This window comes from Prionailurus bengalensis, chromosome A1 (genome assembly GCF_016509475.1).
Source record: "Prionailurus bengalensis isolate Pbe53 chromosome A1, Fcat_Pben_1.1_paternal_pri, whole genome shotgun sequence".
In the NCBI taxonomy this organism is placed as follows: Eukaryota; Metazoa; Chordata; class Mammalia; order Carnivora; family Felidae; genus Prionailurus; species Prionailurus bengalensis.
This window is the reverse complement of record NC_057343.1, coordinates 132,457,216-132,480,027: the sequence shown is the minus strand read 5'-3', so window position 1 is coordinate 132,480,027 and position 22,812 is coordinate 132,457,216. Positions and strand designations below refer to the sequence as shown.

General features: G+C 38.5%; 1 protein-coding gene across 2 annotated transcripts in view; it reads right to left on the bottom strand.

The window, feature by feature from the left end:
• Positions 1-22,812, bottom strand: part of LOC122489402 (regulator of G protein signaling 7 binding protein) — a 104,989-nt gene that overhangs the window by 53,239 nt on the left and 28,938 nt on the right. The gene's annotated exons all lie outside the window — the stretch shown is intronic.

Here is a 22,812-nt window from a genome sequence, read left to right as displayed (position 1 = left end):
AGCTCCTAAATTATTGTGGCTTGAAAGTCCGCCGTACTCCTAGTTCCTCCATTTTTTCCATTTATAACAAGTGCACACTGGTATTCTCTGGGGAGCTCAGGAATACATAAGACAAAGGGAGCATAAGTGTGCAACACAGGAGGCACACCAGGCTCGTGCAAGCTGGTATTTGTGGGGAAGTGAGGAAAACTGCCAACGAGAACAGAGTGCCCCCCAGGCCCCAGGGACTCCTCCATCTAAGCAGAGTAATGGGAGTGGGAAAAGGGCATGGTGAGGACTGGGCATAGATTCCTCTTTCTAGCTCTTTGTGCCTTTTCTGCATGCACATTGGATGTGGGAAGGCACCACTGATGCTGTTCATGGGCCATCATTATTCTCTGTGTTGTTCAAAGAGAGGCAAAAAGAATCCAGGATGCAACAGAGAGGTCTCTTTTTTGTCACTTTACTGGGAATGTGAGAGTTCTCTGTACAACAGGAGAAATGAATGCTATAAATTATTTGCAAAGCATTTTAGAACAAAGGAGATAAATATATGAACACGAATGCATGACATGATTGCTGGCTAATAGCTCAGCTGGAGTTAAAGCATAAGCGTTTTTGAATGTTATACAAGTGGTCTTCAAACTTTGTGCATCATGCATCTGTATCAATAACAAAATTAAACATGAACTCCTAGTTAGTACACAACATGCATGTGTTGATAAATTATACATAAACGATAACGCATATTAGGTATATACAGTGCACAAAAATTGACATTAGAAATGGAGACTATGAAGTATAAAGTTGCGATATTTCCTTTCACATCATCTGCACATGTCACTTTGACATCCACAGGCTTTTGTAGGAGGCTCTCAAGTTTTAATGAGCATTGGAATCACCTGAAAGTCTTGTTAAACCACAGAACTCTGGGCTCTGTCCCTCTAGTTTCCAGTTCAGTGGGTCTGGTCTGGGGTCTGGTTATTCGATTTCTAATAAGTTCCCAGCTGATTCAGGAACCACACTTTGTGAAGCAATGGGGTAGCTTGTTACAGCCATACCCTTTAGGGAAGGCATCCAGCATCCAAGAAAAGAAGTAATAATGCCAGCATTCCAGTGGTAAGGCTGATATTTAAAGCAGGTGACCCTATGGAGCATCCCCAAATCATTTGCACAGCTGCAAATCTGACTCTGTTATGCAAAAGAGTAGCTTCAGGAAAAGTCCCAGTACATTCCAGGCACTTGGAAAGAAAAATGTTTTTAGATAACATCCAGGATACACGTTAGGGAAATCTTAGCAAGTAGATCCAAATATGCACACCTTAGCTCAAACTTCAGCAGATGGAAGACCATGGGAGGTTCTAGGACCACAGTGATATGGCATCCCACAGCACAAGCGCCCCTGGGAAGTCAAGCATTGCTTGGCAATTCTTCTGAGAGGCCTCCTGAAGGGTGTGCATTCAAGTTGCAAATCCTATTTCGTTGGCGCTCCAGGTTTTACTGGGCAAGGTTTTATCCTAATTTTAAAAACATCTTGTTTTATCAATTTTACTTCGTTGTGGCCTTCTTTCATTTCCTGTCCTATAACTCATGTCACAACACCCTTAGAATGAACTGACACCTTACTGCAAATCAAAGGAAAAGCAGCAACACCCACGTTACAAATTCGTACATGAGTTAACAAAGAGCCCCACAAAGTGGGTCCACTGGAAAGTGGCACTGTTCCAGGCAAGGGCAAGGGCAAGGGCAAGGGCAAGAACAGTAAACTGAGAGGCTCTCTGACTCCTGTTCTGAACAAGTCACTTACAGGGGTGCTCATTTCGAAGCAAGTGGGAAAGAGAGAGAATGCACAAAGGCATATTCTAGCCCACGCTACTAAAATTCCAGACATCCATAACAGATACCCGGTATGCCTACAGCTAACAAAAATCACTTGGAGGACGTGAGGCTGCAACATCGTCTAGAGACTGCAGTCTCAATGAGCAGGTATAAAGACGGCTCCTGTCTGTCTTTGTTAAAGGTAAAAATCCTTGTTCTCTTCGGACCTGCTGTAAAGAGCACCTGTACCGGGGGTGGGAAACGTCGTTCAACAGAGTGTAAACAGGGAAATTGGGAAAGATGATCTAGGCAGGAAATGAAAGAATAATAGAAAAGAGCCTGGTTGACAGTAAAACAGAAGGAAAGGACCAATAGGGGACAAATCTGCGTGGGTACGTGTGGGAACTTAATTGCGTTTCACTAGTGGAAGGTTCCACATGCTGGATGCCAAAACTGCCATGAAACGTGCTAGGGAATACAGCCCGTTTTTCCCAAAGATTGAAGTTGGGCAGGAATTAATTTCTATTCGGTTTTTACACTATCATTGCTCTTTGTCTTGTTTCTGTTTTTGTTTCTAAACACTGCAGTTTCACTTCTTTAAAGAATGTCATTTCTTTTCCAAGTTGACTACTTGGACTACTGTGTGCTTAAGTTAACTTCCAAAACATGAATATGTGAGGTCTCCAAACAATATACACAAATTCATTTCCTTCTACTTGAGTTATGGAAGGCAGTTTCCTTTGCAATTTAAACATGTAGTCTAATTAAAGATACAAATCTTGAAATGTTGTTTTTCTCTCTCTGCTCTTTCCTTGCTTTTATACACACACGCATACATTCACACAGACACAGACAGGCACACACATACACACAAACACAGACAATTTTTTTTTTTTTAGGTCAAGCACACAGTGTTCTACCAGAAAGGAATAATGTCAAATAAAAATAATAGCAGGGATAAAGAAAAATAACCACTCTGTCTACGTAGAGCTAAGAGGAAGACTTAGAAAACAAAGAATAAAAGCTTGTTCTTTTTTTTTTAACTTATCACTATATCATAAACATTTTCCCATTTTAAATAATTTCAACGTGGTAATGTGGAGGAAAAAAATAGCAACTCACGGAAGAGGAAATATGAGAGGCTAATAAATACGTGAAAAAATACTTGACCTAATTAGTAATCAGGAAAATGCAAATTTTTTAAATCAGCGAGATATATTATTTCATTCCATTAGATTAGAAAAATAGGTCTGAAAATGCCAAGTGTTTAAGAGGACATTGGGTAACGTATCAATGCAAAGATCAACCGATAAAAGCAATGGAGAGCAATTGAAATGTCAAGTACTATGAGAGCTGTGCATCTTTAAGATCTACCACTCCTGTGTCTATCCTCCAGACTCCAGTTCAATAGCATTTCCTGTGCTAATGGAAACATTCTGTGCTGAAAGGTATGATAGCTCCTAGTTTCATGTGGCTATTGAGCACTTGAAATCGGCTACTGTGACTAAGGAACTGTGGTTTTTATTTTAATTATGTAAGTTTAAATTTCTGTGTCTCTAGAAATATATACGTAGGCCAATTTTAACATAGAATTACCAGAACAGGCTGTATTCATTTTTTTGACATTTTGCTAATTTATAGTGCGTACAATTCTATATTTCCATGTGTTTTTTTTCAACCACGAGCAGAGTTGACTATTTTCCCTCATGTTTGCTTCTGCCAACTGTCCGTCCATACCCATTGCCTATTTTCAGCTAAAGTCTCTGCTCTAAATCCCAGGTAATATTTATCTTTTTTCTTCTGGTGCTGCTTCCTAGCAATTTTATACACTCCTTGATTTCTTTTAGTTTGTATCCTCTAAAACTTCAGAACAATTTTTTCCCATTGTATTTTTCAAAATGCATGAAAATATGTCTGCATTTTTACTTTCAGCTTTTTGTTTGAAGGTTAAAACAACTTTATGTGAGACCAACGGGCGCAACTAGATAAAAACCAAACTACTATTAAAACAAAAGAAACATGCAAACACTGCATTGCATTGAGTAGCACAGACAAATATGTTTGTAAAATACAAATTGCTCATTCAGGTCATAAGGGAACAGTCCACTGAGAGGTGTAGCAAGATTTATCGCCCATTTACTGAGTGCCTCTTTTATTTTTAATGATTATATGTTTTTCCTTTCTGAAAATTTTTTGAGTTCTTCTCCAGGCGTGCTTGGTCTTTTTACATACTCTATTTGTTCTCATGTTTTCAAGTCTTCTGTGTCTTTGATAATTTAAGACACCCTTCCTCTAAGTCATTATCAGGCAATGCTTTTTAAAAAAATTTTTTTTAATATTTATTTATTTTTGAGACAGGGAGAGACAGAGTGTGAGCATGGGAAGGGCAGAGAGAGAGGGAGACACAGAATCTGAAGCAGGCTCCAGGCTCTGAGTGATTAGCACAGAGCCTGATGCGGGGCTTGAACTCATGAACCGCTAGATCATGACCTGAGCCAAAGTCAGACACTTACCTGACTGAGCCACCCAGGCGCCTCAGGCAATGCTGTTAACTAAGGCTCTTGGAGAATTCAATCCTACTATTTTCCATGTCTCTTGCACCTTTGCAAGATTCTTTCCTTGTGTGTTTCACAATTTAAGCTTGTGACCTCATATTCAGCAGGACTTTCTCTGTAGATATCTGAGATGTGTTGCTCTTGAGCTACAATGGCAGGGTAAAGCATGGTTATAATTTCTTAGAAGGCCAAATCAAGCAAGTGATCTCTTTGTGCTGGTTGTACATTTCCCCTGGATTCCCTTTTCACTAAACATGTAGCCCTTTGAAATTCTTGGTTTGTATCAGAAGCTCAACCAGAAAACCAGTGGATGGTTTGAGGAGTATTTCTTTACATATTCCTTATTACAAAGGTATGAGGAGCAAATGGGAGTCACAGCAACTTGAAGCTGGTCACATGGTGCTGTCACCACTGAGGAACGAGGGCAGAGAGATGTTCCTGGGACCCAAGGGGAGAGAGTTGTATATGTTGGACACCCATGGGACATAACCACTTCAAAGGGATTGCACAGGGAGGGAAACAGGAAAATAAATATGCTGACCTCACTCTTCTCCTTCCTTCCCAACGCCTTCCTTATTGGCTAAGCCCAGCTGGAAGCCAGAGGAGAAGGTAGCCCAGTGATACAAGGGTGGAGGTGGGTGAAAAGTCGATCTGGAGGGGTAAGGAACAGACAGCCAGCACATGACTTCATGGGAGTATCTCACCTCTAATTCCTGTCCCCACATGGCCTTCCGACTAGAAGCTCACCAGTTATGGAGCCAGCAAATTCCTTCAGGGAAGCCATTGGATCAGTCCATGCTGCCTACCACTTGGCTTTTTATTCCCTCTTCAGTAAAATTTTTTTTAAATATTTATTTGAGAGAGAGAGAGAGAGAGAGAGAGAGAGAGAGAGAAAGGGAAATGGAGTGCCAGAGGGGGAGGGGGCAGAAAGAGAGGAAGACACAGAATCTGAAGCAGGCTCCAGGCTTTGAGCTGTCAGCACAGAGCCCAATGCAGGGCTCAAACCCACAAACTGTGAGATCATGACCGGAGCCGAAGTCGGACACTTAACGGATGAGCCACCCAGGTGTCCCTATTTCCCCTTCATGTTTGACTTTAGGGACTTCTCTTTCCTACAAGATGAGTTACACATTTAAAAGGGTGTTTGCTTGTTGTAGCTTACACAACTTAGTTGTCTTGTATGCCCTTAGAGTTTTCTAACCAAGTCTATGGCCAGAAGTGAAACACACAAATTATCCTGCCCAATCTGACACAGACTCTCTGATGTAGATATCCTTGATATTTTAAAGATGGAGAAAGATGAGGATGGGTTACTTTCACATGGATCACAGAACTATTAAGCTGGGACTTGAATACTGCTTCCAAAGTCCAGGCTTTTAATACTGACTACACTAAACACTGAATGCAGGCATGCTGTGTGCCTGCTGTTTTGTGGGGGGGAATAAAGTAAAGAAGGAAGGAAGGAAGGAAGGAAGGAAGGAAGGAAGGAAGGAAGGAAAGGAGGGAGGGAGGGAGGAAGGAAGGAAGGAAGGAAGGAAGGAAGGAAGGAAACAGTAACAAATTCAAGCAATATTAGGTCATCTGTGAGATTAACAATGAAGCTCCGAAAAGAAAAGATAAATAGGCTAAAACACAAAAACACCAGAAATTCCTTAATAAAAGGACTGGCATTAAAGTATTACAGATTGCAGGTGTGAATGTGATATGGTTTATTCCACAGAAACTATCATTAAGAGAGGAAAAAAGTTAAGTCTTGATCATTTATTTTCCTTTGGATCATACAAGACCATGAAATAAAAAATTCTGATTTCAGATTATCTGAGCATTTACAACTGTACCATGACCATGTTGTTTCAAAACAGAATCAAAAGCCTCCGAGTAAATGAAATGGTTCATGCACATCAATGAAAGAAGAAAGCAACATTTAAAAGTCCAGAAAACCCTCAATTTGAATTCAGAAGCAGGTGTTAGGAGTCGATGTGGAGCACAAAGAACAAATTCTATTTCCAGATTATGTCAAATCAGGTCAAATAATTTCTTCCCATGTAGAAGAAATTAAAAGTGAATATATGTTAGGTATATTGGGTCATTTTTATTCCAAAACTTTTGTTTTATAAAAAGAAAAAATTCTGCTTTGTTGAGAAATTAGCAAAGACAAAGGAGAAAAAAAAAGGATATGCAGTAACACATATCCTCCTTGAAAGGCTAAATAATCAAGCAAATGTCAGAGGTAGCAAATATAGCCTAAAAACTGGATGATTTTGGAAAGATGTTCAGATAATATTACTGCCTTTGAAAGAAATAATCACAATTAATAGAAAAAAGGGAGTTAAAAAAAGAAAAAAATAGGAATTTTTCTTAATGTGTACATTTTTTTTTTCAACGTTTATTTATTTTTGGGACAGAGAGAGACAGAGCATGAACGGGGGAGGGGCAGAGAGAGAGGGAGACACAGAATCAGAAACTGGCTCCAGGCTCTGAGCCATCAGCCCAGAGCCTGACGTGGGGCTCGAACTCCCGGACCGCGAGATCGTGACCTGGCTGAAGTCGGATGCTTAACCGACTGCGCCACCCAGGCTCCCCTTAATGTGTACATTTTAACATATCATTTTGGAAACTTTTTTATTGGGTAAATGTATCTGGATTGCTTACATTAGACCACATTATCGACATTTTTTGATCACCGTGAAGCACATTTTATTGAATGTTGGGGTAATTTGTTTTAGAATATACCTTGAAAGTAAGGAAACTGAGTTTTGTAGATAAGAGATAAAGGGATGCTTTAATTTTTCAAAACTATTTGAAAAAAGGTTCATACCCAGATTCTAATTAACGAGGAAGGGTCAAGTTTGTAAGGTCTCAAACATGGAGTTGGGTACTGTTTGGGGTTCACTGATAAGCTTAATCTAAGGATGTCAGGTTAGCAAATACATTTCTAAAAGAAAGTACATTTGAACTAGATGATACCTAATTGGAATACTAGAAAAACTGTCTTAAAATTTAAAAAGTAAAAGATTTTAATGGTTTTTTTTTCATGTTTATGTATTTATTTTGAGAGAGAGAAAGAGCACAAGCAGGAGAGGGGCAGAGAGAGAGAGCAGGAGAGAGAGAATCCCAAGCAGGCTCTGCACTGTCGGGGTGGAGCCCAAAGTGGGGCTCAATCCCACAAACTGAGAGATCATGACCTGAGCTGGAATGAAGAGTTGGATGCTCAACTGACTGAGCCACCCAGGCACCCCCAAAGTGAAAGATTTTAGGTTAACAGTAAACAACAGTATACTAACATGTAATGGGCTAATTAATTCAATATTAATAACTGCTTAACATAATGAGAAGAAATCAAGATGCAATATTTCAACAAAGTACAGAAGAAACATACTGTATTATAATGACTTAAAAAGATCAGGAGTTGCATGAAAAAATCCCTTTGTTCTTATTAGTCAAGTGCTGATCTGAAATACTTTTTCTGAATACTTGATGTCTAAAAATGAATTGAAGCACATTCTATGGTTCTGATATAGCCTGACTTCCATAAAAAATCCTTGAGACACAGTGTGTTTCTGTAGAGAGTAATCTTTTTCTATTTTAATACTGTGTTGGCAGAAGGGGGCACATTCTTGAATGAGGGTGACACATAAATAGAAAGCCCAATACAGAGACTAGGTGGTAACGACTGGGGTTTCAACAAAATAAAATATCAGCTCAGTGAGCACTCAATTTGGGAAATTGCTGCTATGATTTTATTCTGGTTTAATGGCTTTAGAAAATACTATTTTATAGGTTTAGGCCATTTCATTTCATAAAAAAATTTTTTTTAGTGTTTATTCATTTATTTTTGAGAGAGAGAGTGCGAGTGGGGGAGGGATAGATAGAGACACAGGATATGAAGCAGGCTCCAGGCTCCGAGCTGTCAGCACAGAGCGTGACACGCGGCTCGAACCCACAAACCACAAGATCATGACCTGACCCAAAGTCAGATACTCAACCGAGATACTCAACCAACCAGGTGCACCTAGTTTATTTCATTTCTAATATATCTAAAAATGCATTTGTTTTACAAAATGAGGAATGTTCTATATTATGGACTAGAGGTATGTGTCCCCTCAAAATTGATATGTTGAAGCCCCAACACCCAGTGTGATGGTATTTGAAGATATGGCTTTTGGGAGGTTAGTCAAATTATATGAGGTCCTGAGGGCAGTGCCTTCCTTGGTCTACATTTGTGCCCTGAATTGAAAAGCCAGCAGAGAGCCTATTCTCTCTTCCTCTCTGCCATGTAAGGACACAGTGAGATGGGAGCCATATATTAGCCAGGAAAAGGGCCCTCACCAGAACCCAACCATTGTGGGATTTTGATCTTGGACTTCCACCCTCCAGAGCTGTGAGAATCAATTTCTTGTCTCAGAACCCTTCTATGACACCTTTTTATGGCAGCCACAGCAGACTAAGAGTTCTGTTAAAAAGGGAGGGCTGGGGGCGCCTGGGTGGCTCAGTCAGTTGGGCGGCTGACTTCAGCTCAGGTCATGATCTCGCAGTCTGTGAGTTCGAGCCCCTCATCGGGCTCTGTGCTGACAGCTCAGAGCCTGGAGCCTGTTTCAGATTCTGTGTCTCCCTCTCTCTGACCCTCCCCCGTTCATGCTCTGTCTCTCTCTGTCTCAAAAAATAAATAAATGTTAAAAAAAAAATTAAAAAAAAAAGGGAGGGCTGCTTTTTTTCAAAAATGTGTAAAAGATTAAAAAAAAATTCTATAGAAATAGCCCAGATTAATAGAAGCTAAAGAGTCATACATGGGGTACCTGGGTGGCTCAGTTGGTGAGCATCCTACTCTTGATTTTGGCTCAGGGTATGATCTCATAGTTCTGAGATCGAGCCCCGTATCAGGCTCTGCACTGACAGCGGAGCCTTCTTGGGACGGTCTCTTTCCCTCTCTCTCTGCCCCTGACCCCCTCAAAATAAATAAATAAACACTAAAAAAATAGTCATAACACCTAAGTGCAATACCTGACCTAAATTAAAGGCTGTACTGAAAATTTCAGGCAAAAATGCTATAAACAACAGTTACTAAGGTCAACTGACAAATACGGAATATGGATAGATTACATGATTATTATTTCCATGTACATTTATGATGTTGATATCTGTACTATGGTTATGTAATACACTATCCCTATTCTTAGGAAATGTCCACTTAAATATTTAGGTGTCAAGAGCCATGATGGATTCAACTTACCCTTGAATGATTTAGAAAAATAATCATATATTTAATTATATATATGGCAAGTGATAAAGCAAATAGGGTTAAAATATTTGTAATAAGTGAATAAAATATTGACAGTAGGTAGGTAGGTATTTGCACAAGCTTTATTTCTGCACACTTTTTGTAAGTCTGAAATTATTTCTAAAGAAAACATTTAGTAAAAATAATTTTATTTATGAAATTCACTTAAAAAGCAGAATTTAGGTTTGATTCGGGGTGGTATTCAGTAAATAGTATCAATCTCTGAGGACAACAAATCAGGCACGATTGGCTTTGTTAGCATGATGTACCTCACCGCTGTTTGGAAAACCACTCCTGAGGGTCTGTGGAAAAGCCTGGAGCCCTGGTACCCCACTCACCACCACTCCCCTCCGACTGAGGGAAAAGAGTCATTTCATTTCTGTGATCTTCTCTTTGCTTAATTATAAAAGGAAGAGATCAGATTTATTTCAAGTGCCTTCATAGGGTTTAGGATAGATAACATGTGGGAAAGTACTTCATATTTCCTGATAGATTTAAGTCGGACAGAAATACAGCAGAGGCTACAATCAGGTTGGTCCTGAGCACTTTTCTGTGTGGCAAAAGGAAGTAGGAAAAAAAAATCTCAAAAGACTAGCAAAGCTCCAAATGGACTGCTTTCTTTTGAAGGTAACATCCCTCCCCCCACTTAATAGGGAATGAATACATGCTCATAGAATATTTGGAAAGTAATTTTAGAATAAAGAAGACAAAAAAGTTACCTATAATCCCACATAGTAATAATTGACATTTGTTGTATTTTTCAGGTGTTTTCTTAAGTAAATATATAATGTATAAACCTCGCAAGTTTAGAATGAGTGAGATCATGTCATAAATAGTATTTTGTAACCCGCTTTTAGAATAATGGTACATCCTGAACTTCTCCATGTTAGTACACCTACAGAATTCCACTGTCTGGAAAACATATTCTTAAGTCCTTGCAAAATGCACAGTTATTTCCTTAGGATAAATTACTACAACTGAGATTTCCCTTGCAAGGGTAGGAATATTTTTAAGAAGCTTTATTGAGGTATAATTGACAAAAACTGTTTTTATTTAAGGTGTACAATGTGATGTTTTGATATATGTATACATTTATGAAATGATGACCACAATCAATTCAAGCTAGTTTACATATCCATCACCTTGCATAGTTACCATTTGTGTGTGTGTGTGTGTGTGTGTGTGTGTGTGTGTGTGATGGGAAGATCTACTCTCTTAGCAAATTTCAAGTATATAAAACAGTATTATTAATGGTAGTCACCATGCTGTACATTTGTTCTTCTGAACTCATTCATCCTGCATAAATGAAACATCATACCCTTTGACCCATCTCCCCATTTACCCTACCTCAACCCCTGGCAACCACCATTCTATTCTCTCCTTTTATGAATTTTGACTTTTTTAGCTTCCAAATGTAAATGAGATCATGCAGTATTTGTCTTCGTGTGCGGCTTATTTTACTTAGCATAATGTTCTCTAGATTCACCCCTGTCATTGCACATGACAAGATTTTCTTCATGTTAATGCTGGATGATATTCCATTTGGTATGTATACCATATTTTCTTTATCCATTCACCCATCCAAGGACACTTAGGTTGTTTCCACATCTCAGCTATTAGGAGTAATGCTGCAATGAATGGAGCGCAGATGTTTCTTTGAGATACCAGAATCTCAAAGTCCCCCCCATAAGGGGGACTGCTGGATCATATGGTAGCTCTTTTTTTTAGTTTTTTGAAGAATCTCCATACTATTTTCCATAATGAAGCACAAATTTACATTCCCACTAACAATGCAGAGGGTTTTCTTTCTCCACATCCTCATCAGCACTTGTTACCTTTTGTCTTTTTGGGGTTTTTTATCTTTTATTTTATTAAAAATTTTTTTTAAAGTTTACTTATTTTTGAGAGAGAGAGAGGAGTAGAGCGAGAGAGAGACACAGAATCCAAAGCAGGGTCCAGGGTCTGAGCTGTCAGCACAGAGCCCAACGCGGGGTTTGAACCCAGGAACAGTGAGATCATGACCTGAGCAGAAGTCAGACACTTAACCAACCAAGCCACCCAGGTGCCCCTTGTCTTTTTGTTAATAGGCATCCTAACAGGTGTGAGATAATACCTTATTGTGGCTTGGGTTTGCATTTCCCTGATGACTAACATTTCTTTTTTATTTAAAAAAAATTTTTTAACGTTTATTTATTATTGAGAGACAGAGAGAGAGAGTCCCTGATGACTAACATTTCTTAAAAGAGGACCTACACATGACCAATAGATACTTGAAAGGGAGGGATAAATTTAAGGCTTTTGATAAATGTTGCTAAGTAGTCGCCCATCAAGCTTAAACTAATTTATGTCCTGTACCAGCCATTTCTGACAATATATATATTTCCCAATTTTTTTCAATCTTTGGCTCTAATTTGCATTTCTTTGCTTACTTCAAACTAGGAAAAATTTCCATAACCTTTCTGATCATTTTATTTCTTCTTTCATGATTTGGGATTTCATGTCCTCAGCTTTTTTCTTTTTTTTTTTTTTCCCTCAAGTGTTTTTGTTGTACTAATATGTAAAAGTAAATTATTAACTTATTTCTAAAACACTTGTTGAAATATTTTTCATAGTATGTTTGTCCTTCAATTGCTAAATAGCTACAGAAATTAATTGATAAATACATTAATTATGTAGTTATTTAATACAGAAAACATATTTTTAAAAATAATTTTTTAATGTTTATTTATTTTTGAGAGAGAGAGAGTGCGAGTGGGAGAGGAGCAGAGAAAGGGAGCCACAGAATCGGAAGCAGGCTCCAGGCTCTGAACTGTCAGCACAGAGCCCGACGCAGGGCTCAAACTCATGAACCATGAGATCATGACCTGAGCCAAAGTCAGGCGCTTAACTGACTGAGCCACCCAGACGCCCCAGAGTATTCAAATTTTCAAATTTTCTCAAAAGTCCCTAAAATCTTTTTCAATTTTTCTAAACCAAAAGTCAGTGAAAGCTCATACAAGGTGTTAGGTCTCCTTTGTCTCTTCTTACTCTAGAACAGTCTCTTACCTTTTTCCCCCAAGACATTAGCTTTTTTGGAAGAGATTGGGTCAGCTGTCCAGTAAGATATTTCACATTCTGAATTTATCTGTTTCTATGTGGTTATTTCACTTGCATATAGAAATGTAAAATTTTCACATAGCAAATGTATACAACATTTTATTGATGGTCACTGGCTTGGGTTCATTTTTAGAAAGGCCTTTCCCAACCTTAATTATGTAAATGTGTGTCTCTATTATTTTCCAATACTTTTATCCCTTCAGTTTTAAATCTAAATCTGTATTCCATCTTATTATGGCAAATGTGTGAACAGATTTTATAGTAGATTACCATGGTACATGTAAGAAAGATGATTAGGTGATGGTGTTGACAACCAATTTTGTGTGTCATATTAACACATATAAATGTTTATTTAATGCAACAAGAAATTGCATATATTTACTTATATATTTACTTTGTCATATATTTACTTTGTCAAGTTTCAGATATTCAAATATCAAACAAAAACTGCATGAAAGAGAGAGAAAGATTAGGAGTCAAATACAAAATAATCAGTATTTAATTGTAAGTGGGCAGTTATTCTATTTCATTATTTTCCCTCCAAAGATTTGCTAGTGTCTTTCAAAACTGTAGTTTATAATTCTGATCATAGTGAATGATGATTTTGAATATAGTTCATTAAAATAAAAATGAGAAGTGGAAACAAAACCATCATCTCCAAACTCACCGCTTATACAGAATGCAAATTGCAATGGATATATCAGTGAAGAATTTCCATCACCATTTAAGTGACTCGATTCTTACTAGTACATTTAGATGATAATACTTCCTATATCTTCATAATTTGCAGTGAGACTCTTTCTGACAGGATTGTCCTAATCATTATATTAAATTTAGCTCACTTTATTTATTTTTTAAATTTAGCTCACTTTAAAGGAGAATTAAATTATCTCTTTATCATGAAACATCTTGAATTATGTTTACCTGTTTTTAATATTGGATTTGGCTTACTGAAGGGTAATAGCCAATGATGGAAAGTGCTTTTTAAGGTAGAAAGCTTTGAAATTTCTATGTGTGCCAACACTGAGAAGCTGTGGTCTATTATCTCAGAAAACCTGATTTTCAAAATGTCTGCTTACCGGAAAGCTAAAATGAAAAAGAGAAATAATATCAAGCTTTGGTGAGAAGAATTTCTACACATTGATTTGGGGAGGGTAATAGGTATTGTCCCTTTACAAAAACTGTGGCTACAAAAACTCACGCTAAACATGTACCTATCCTATGATCCAGCATTTTACTCCTAGGCATTTACCCAAGAGAATTAAAAGCCTATATTCACCTTTATATCTGTCAGTATTTGCCTTATGTACTTAGATGCTCCAGTGTTGGGCACATAGATATTTATAATTGTTATATCTTCTTGGTGGATTGATCTCTTTGTCATTATGTATTGCTCTTCTTTTTCTTCTGTTACAGTCTTTGTTTTAAAGTCTATTTTGTGTGATAAGTATTGCTAACCTGGCTTTTTTGTTTTAACTTCCATTTACATGGAGTATCTTTTCCCATTCCTACACTTTCAGTCTGTGTGTGTCTTTTGGTCTGAAGTGGGTCTCTTTTCGGCAGCATATAGAAAACATCAATAAAACAGGAAGCTGGTTCTTTGAAAAGATAAAAAAAATTGAGAAACTTTTAGCTAGGTTCATCAAGAAAGAGTACTTAAATCAGAAGCAAAAAAGGAGAAGTAACAATTGACACTATAGAAATACAAAGGATTATGAGAGACTACTACAAAAATTGTATGCCAACAAATTGGACAACTTAGAAGAAATGGATAAAGTCCTAGGAAAATACAGTTTGCCAAATCTGAATCATGAAGAAATAGAAAATATGAATGTACCAATTACTAGTAATGAAATTCATTTGGTAACCAAAAAACTCCTAAGGAAGCAAAACCCAGGAGCAGATGTATTCACAGGTGAATCCTACAAAACATTAAATGAAGAGTTAATACCTGTTTTCCTCTATTTAAAAAAAAATAGAAGAGGATGGAAAGCTTCCAAATACATTCTATGAGGCCAGCATTACCCTGATGTCCAAACCAGACAAAGCCACCACAAAAAAGAAAACTACAGGCCAGTATTCCTGATGAACATAGAGGCAGAAATTCTTAATAAGATATTAGCAAACTGCATTCAACAGCACATTTAAAAGATCATTCACCACGATCAAGTGGGATTTATTCTGGAGATGCAAGAATATTTCAGTGTCTGCAAACCAATATATACATAATACATGATATATCCCATTAACAAAATGAAGGATAAAAATCATATGGTCATCTCAAAAGATGCAGAGAAGGCATGTGACAAAATTCAACATCCATTCATGATAACATTTCTAAACAAAGTGGGTTTAGAGGGAACATATCTCACCATAATCAAGGCCAGATGTAACAAGCCTACAGCTAATATCATAGTTAATGGTGACCAATTAAGAGCTTTTCCCCTAAGATCAGAAATAAGACCATGATGTCCACTCTCCCTACTTTTATTTAACATTAGTAGTGGAAATCCTAGCCATAGCATTCAGACAATAAAAAAAATAAAAGGAATCCAAATTGGTAGGGAAGAAATTAAACTGTCACTATTTGCAGGTAACACGATACTATAAATAGGAAATTGTAAGACTCACCAAGAAACTGTTGGAAGTAATAAATGAATTCAGTGAAGTTTCAGGGTATAAAGTTAATATAAAAAAATCAATTGCATTTCCATACACTAATAATGAAGTAGCAGAAAGAGAAATCAAGAAAACAATTCCCTTTATAATTGCCAAGAATAAACCTACTCAAGGAGGTGAAAGATCTGTACTCTAAAAACTATAAAGCAATAATGAAAGAAATTGAAGATGACACAAAGAAAAGGAAAGACATTCCATACTCATGGATTGGAAGAATTAATATGGTTAAAATATCCATATTATCCAAAGCAATCTATGCGTTTAATGCAGTCACTATCAAAATACCAATAGTATTGTTCACAGGATTAGAATAAATAATGCTAAAATTTTTATGGAAACACAAAAGACCCCAAATAACCAAAGCAATCTTGAGAAAGAAGTACAAAGCTGTAAGTATCACAACCCTAGATTTCAAAATACACTACAAAGCTACAGAAATCAAAACCGTATGGTACTGGCTCAGAAATAGACACATAGATCAATAGAACAGAATTGAAAGTCCAGAAATAATCCCATGCTTATATGGTCTATTAATCTATGACAAAAGTGGCAAGAATATACAATGGGGAAAAGACAATCTTTTTGATAAACGGTTTTAAGAAAACTGGACAGCTACATGGAAAATAATGGAATTGGATCACTTCCTCACACCATACACAAAAATAAGCTCAAAATGGATTAAATGTGAGACTTGAAGTTATAGAAATTCTAGTAGAAAACATAAGTAGTAATCTCTGACATTGGCCTTAGCAATATTTTTCCAAATATGCCTCCTAAGGCAAGGGAAACAAAAGCAAAAATAAACTATTGGGATACAGCAAAAGCAAAAAGCTTTTGCACAGCCAAGGAAACCATCAACAAGATGAAACAGCAACCTACTGAATGGGAGAAGATATTTGCAAAGGATATATCTGATATGGGGTTAATATCCAAAATATAAAAAGAACATATACAACTCAACAGTAATTAATCAAATAATCCAATTAAAAATGTGCATAGAAACCGAGTATACCTTTTTGCAGAGGAGACATACAGATGGCCAACAGACACATGAAAGGATGCGCAACATCACTAGTCATCAGGGAAATGCAAATCAAAACCACAAAGAGATATCATCTCACGCTTTTCAGAATGGCTATCATCAAAAAAGACAAGAAATAACAAGTGTTGGCGAGGATGTGGAGAAAAAGAAACCCTTGTGCACTGTTGGTGGGAATGCAAACTGGTGCAGCCACTGTGGAAAACAGTATGGAATTCTTCAAAAAGTTAAAAATAGACATCATACAATCTAGTGATTCCACCATTGGATATTTCCCCCCAAAAACCTGTAAACATGAATTCAAAAAGATATATGCACCCCTACATTTATTGCAGCATTAGTTACAATAGCCAAGATATGGAAGCAACCTGTGTCCTTCTGGATAAAGAAGATCTGGTATACATCATAGATATGTGTGTGTGTGTGTGTGTGTGTGTGTGTGTGTGTGTGTGTATAAGTTAGCCATAAAAATAATGAGATCTTGCCATTTGTGACAACATGGATGGGGCTAGAGGACATTATACTAGTGAAATAAGTCAGAGAAAGACAAATACCATATGATTTCACTTATTATGTGGAATTTAAAAGACAAGACAAATGGACAGACAAAGCAGAAACTGACTCATAAAGAGAGAACAAACTGGTGGTTCCCAAAAGTGAGGGGATGGGCAGAATGGGTGAAGCTGAGTGAGAGATCCAGGCTTCCATTTATGGAATCAGTAAGATCCGGGGATGAAAGCTACAGCATAGGGAATATAGTCATTGGTATTGTAATGGCATTGTATAGTGACAGATGGTGGCTGTACTTCTGGTGAGCACTGCATAACATAGAGATTGGTCAGATCACCATGTTGTACACCTGAAACTAGTGGAATGTATATCAACTATATACTTCAATTAAAAAATCAGAGGAAGAGAATTAGCTGTACATGTGGTTTAGGAAATAATGCATACATATTAGGTTTATCAACTTTTAAAATTCAGAAATCCACAAGAAATGTTAAAGCAGAAGGAAAAAAGAACTTTGTAATTAATTGGTTGGGACAGTTATGTCTAGAACTATGATTTCTCTCCTCTTCTCTTTTCTACTCTTCCCATGGATGCCTTCAGGCGTTTCACACTAAGTGAAGTTTATCATGTGATTCTTCATGCACCAGGCTTTGAATGGTGTATTAGAAAGCTGAGATATCAGTTTGACAAACCAGACAGAGATATTCTTCCTATGATCATTTCTTTTATGGGTCCTCCATAAAATTCAAGAGTCTAACACTTAAATCATATTTCGGTGAAGGAATTCCCGTCATAATCTAGAGGAAATGGTTTGCAATGTAACTTTTTTTGGGATCTGACCTAATCCAGGGATAGAAGTTAGAGAAACTCATGGCTAACATATTTCTAGGATATTTCTCTTGAATATAAATGATTTTAGCTAAGCTTCTAGTGAGAAATAAACTCAGAAAATCCAAAGTGTACATCCCCAGAGGTACAGTAAAACTTACCCAATGAGTGGTAATTGAGTGGTTAATAGGTTTCCTATAACTCTGTATCTTAAACTGTTATTTTAAGCTGACACATAATTGCATATTCCCCCACCAGTCTTCTGGTGAAAGGCTAAGACCTTCTCTTTAACTGTGGAGTTCTCCATCTGGCAAAAACCACACTCGCAATATGGCATCTCCAATTCCCCGTTTCAGTTTCTCTAAAGTGCATCAGAACTTAAAGACACTTGTGATGTCTAGACTCTTCCTAGAATTTAATGATTATTGTTCATAGCCTTTTATAGTTATCTTGTCCATACCTAATTCGATAATAAGTTTTTTCTTATCCGCTCACTTTTACGGTCACTTTGTGAAGTTATTCAACGACTTGGTTTTTATACTAACAGCTCTCTTTTTTGCCCCTCCTATCCCATCATATTACCCAATCAAAATGACAGCATAAACATAAACAAGTTTTGAAACCAATATAACCTGACTCTTGATAAGCATACAATTTGATTGGTGGGGCAGAAGTCCAAGGCAAGTACTAGAAGATGCTTGCTAACATGAGTATTAATCAGTAGGTTTGACAGAGCGAATGGGGAACTTCCCTTAATCCAGTGACTCAAGCAAGTGAGAGTCAATTAAAGTAATAGTTATAGTCTGGACATGTAGACATTCTGTGTTGATTGACAGACTACACGCATACTTTATGTACATTCTGTTTTGAAAAGTTAAGTGTGTGGTATGAATCCCTTGCCTTGATGAGAAACGCCCCCCCTCTGCACAAAGATGAGTTACAGGAATAAGTGCAAGTAGGATTAAGATTTTCATCCTACTAGTTACTACTATTGCTGCTGCTGCTGCTGCCACCGCTGCCATGACCAGTGCACGTATTTGGTTTCTTTTATTGTGTCCATGGCAATCCACACCGGAAGGAACCCAATCACCCCGGTGATAACACATTCTCTTTTGCACCACGCTGTCCCTGATGCACACTGGATACCTCACATGGTTTCTCTCAGAGTTTTCTATATTCCTAATCTCTTCACTATGACCACCACCCCTTTCTCCTAACTGAGGTTTGCCCACGGAAATCGGAACCGTCTTCCTTTTACTGCTCTGGCTACAAGCTTCTGTCTTCAAACTTGGCCCTGCTCCAAGATTATGGACCACTCTTTTTCTCTTCCTTTATGTCTACTGAAGACATTACCTTTCCAAAGAGACTGGTGGACTCCAGCTTGGAAAGCCTTGCTATGCAGAGCAAGACTATGTTGACTTTGAAAGTTATAAACTATCGTTTTTTTTTTTCTTTTTTGCAACATAGAGACTTAAATTGGCACCACTGATAGTAATTTATGTCAGTCATGACTGTACCCCCAGGGCTTGTCTGCATGGACACCCCAGACAACTGTGTCTCTTTGAATCTTTTTTTTTTTTTGATGTGTGTTATGTGCATTTTGATTTCCAGAGTTTCTTTTCCAGAAGGCTAGATTTTCGCTTTAAAAAAAAAAACTGATGGGGCACCTGGGTGGCTCAGTCGGTTAAGCGTCTGACTTCATTCAGCTCAGGTCATGATCTCGCGGTTCATGAGTTCAAGCCCCGCATCAGGTTCTGTGCTGACAGTTGAGAGCCTGGAGCCTGCTTCGGATTCTGTGTCTCCTTCTCTCTCTGCCCATCCCCCACTTGCACTCTGTCTCTCTCTGTCTCTCAAAAATAAATAAAACCTTAAAAAAAAATTAAAAAAAAATGATACTAAGCTGTTCCACTGACAGTAACTGTCGACACAAATGCAACTACTTCTTGAGGCCACGACCTAAAAGGTGCCACAGGACCATTTAGTCTCCATAAAGGAGGATATACAGCTTCCTATCTGCTGTGGAAAGAAGGTGAAAACCTACCTCACCTAAAAGCCATATGAATTGATTTAAGTTTGTTTTTTTTCAATATATGAAATTTATTGTCAAATTGGTTTCAATACAACACCCACTGCTCATCCCAGAAGGTGCCCTCCTCAATACCCATCACCCACCCTCCCCTCCCTCCCACCCCCCATCAACCCTCAGTTTGTTCTCAGTGTTTAAGATTATTTAAGTTTTAAGTGAAAAGGAATAGGAATGTGAAGAAGTCATTTCAGGAGATTTAGGGTTGAAGCTAGATTAGCCTTTTTGGTCATTTAATAAGCAACTTTCATAGACAGCTTTTTTAAGCTGACCATCTATCTTGCTCTTTGATTATGATGGTTAACTGGAGGGGGGGTGGGTGTAGGTAGCATTTTTCCAGAAGGAAAATGCCTGGGGTAAGTAAGAGCAGAATCAATCCTCCCCCAAACATTCATCCATGTTTCTTGCAGCCATTATTCCAACCAGGGGATCCACTGCATATATAGCATGCCAACTGGGGGTGGGCAACTAACGCGCCCACTTTTGTCCTGACAAGAGAAGTGTGCACATTTGTCATGTGTCTTTCTACTCAGTGCTGTAAGTCAGGACCTGGATAATAAGCACGTGCTTCCAGGCACCACAAGACTTGTAGGTACACACGTGAGTGTCCACTACCACCACCTTCTCACCCACCATAGTTTCTTCACCCCTCCCGCCTGCACTTCCGTCCCCATTGCCTCCCTGGCTGCTCATGTCAAAGTCACTTATTAGACATTTCTGACCTTTCAGTAGCCTTTGGCACAATGATCATACTCTCCCCCTTGAGACGCTTTTGCTTTTGACTTTCAGGGTCCAATTACCCTAAATTCCTGGCCCCTCCTCAGCCTCCTTCACTGGATCTTTCTTTTCTTCCCAAAAGGTGAAGAGTAAGTCAGTGCTCAGTATTTAGCTCTCTTCTGTTTTCTGTCTCCATTGTCTCCGTAAGCAAACTCATCCAGTCCCAAAGTTTTAAATACCACTTCCATGTCAGTGACCTTCAGATTTAGATGTATAGCCCTGACCTTTCCTCTGAGCTCTAGACTTGTCCTAATGGACACCGGCTTCTAATGGATATTAATGAATGTCAGAAGGAATCTCAAAGTTATTATGTCCAAAGAAAACCTTTGATTTTTGTCCTCTCATCTCCCAAATGTTCCTCACCGAGACCTCCCTGTTTCATGACATGGCACTAACATCCAGTCAGTTGCTCAGGCCAAAAGTGGAGCACTCATTTTGGAGTTTTCCCTTTTCCTCATCCCTCCCCAGCCTACCCCCTCCACCCCTAAATCCATCTGGAAGTCCTTCTGGCCTAATCTCTGAAACAATACAATAAGCCACTATCACCGAAGCAACTGATTTCTCTCTTGCCCTCCATAATCATTCCCCACACATTTAAAAGACACAAATATCTTCCTCGAGTGGCTTCTTACTGCATTTTGAATCACATCCACTCTTCCCTGTGACTTAACAAGCCCGGGTAGCTTCTAACTCCCTTCTTGACCTTGTCTTGTCCTTCTCTCCCACCCTGTCCCCACACTCCAGTCTGTCAGAATCTGGAACTCGCCAAGTTTGTTCCTGCCTCAGGGTCTTGGCACTCAACCCTCCTTCTGCCTGGAATGTTCTGCCCCCAATCTTCACATGGCTGGTTCTTTACCATTCAGGTTTCATCTCAAATGTCACTCCCTCAGAGAGGACTTACCTGGCCACCTAAATCATCTGCTGTTTCCCTGTTCCTGGAGGTGACCCACTTACTGTCACGTTATATTTTTATATTATATTTGTCCATATACCACTTATGTAATAATCTTATTTGTTTTCTTATTTATTGTATGTGTCCTCTAGCAGATATGAATTCCTTAAGGGTGTATCATGTCTGCTTTATTTCGGGGTTACTCTCGGCACCTGGTAAACAGTAGGTGCTCCATTAATCTTTGTTGTAAGAGTAATGTACCTCAGACACGAGGGGAAAAAAAGTTGGAGTAACCACTGCCCTTTACTTGTAACACAGTTTTACTTCAATGTGTATAATTATAAAAAGACACGAGGCTTTGGAAGGGTATGAAATTGTTCTTAAAACCAGGTTCTTCAAATATAGGCACTTAAGTTACTCTAGGGAAGAAAAAATATCAGGTGATGATATTTATGTCGAATTCCTCACCTTGACACTTTTGAGGGCAGTGATTCTCAACTTTGGTTGATCTTTGGAATCACCTGAGTAGCTTGGGTCCCCCTCCGAGGGTGCTGATGTAATTGATGTGGATTGTGGCCTAGGCATGAGGGGTTGTAAAAGTTTTCTGGGTAATTCCATATTAATCCAAAGTTGAGAACACCTGTCTTAGAGGATATTTTTGGATCTCAAGAAATACACTTCTGCAAAGCCCATCAAATCGGGAAAGTAGAGCCATTTGTCCTAGAACCTAGTATTAGAGGCTTTCACAGTTTTTTATTCATTAATACAACCAGGGTTGGCCTGAAAATGCCTGCCTTATTGTGGCTGAGTTTTGGTATCACCAACCACGACAATCCTTCTAAAGCTGAAAAGGCAACACAAAAGCTAAGACATTTCAGGAGCAATGATAAGAGAATTGAATGCAGGTGGAGAATGAGGTTTCACTCAGGAGGAAAGAAACCAAGGGGCTACCTGCCTTCTCACTGGAGAAACTGGGATGGGTCTCACCTGAGCCATATTAAGATATAGACGAATTCTCAAGGATGGCACCCAGGGGATGCTTGGGCAGGGGAAGAGATTAATTTGTAACAGCAGCTCCCTATTAGCGTTGCCATGGGAAATGATGGCCAAGAGTGGTAATCCACATTCCCACCCATGTGTGTATGGGATGAAGTTGTGAGGAAAGAGCAATACCAAGTGGGGGTAATCTGGTAACATCGGTGATGCATGCTGGAGCGTGGGCTGACTCAGCAGCGAACGCAGGACAAGCCCCCTGCTCCCCAAATGCACCAGAGAAAA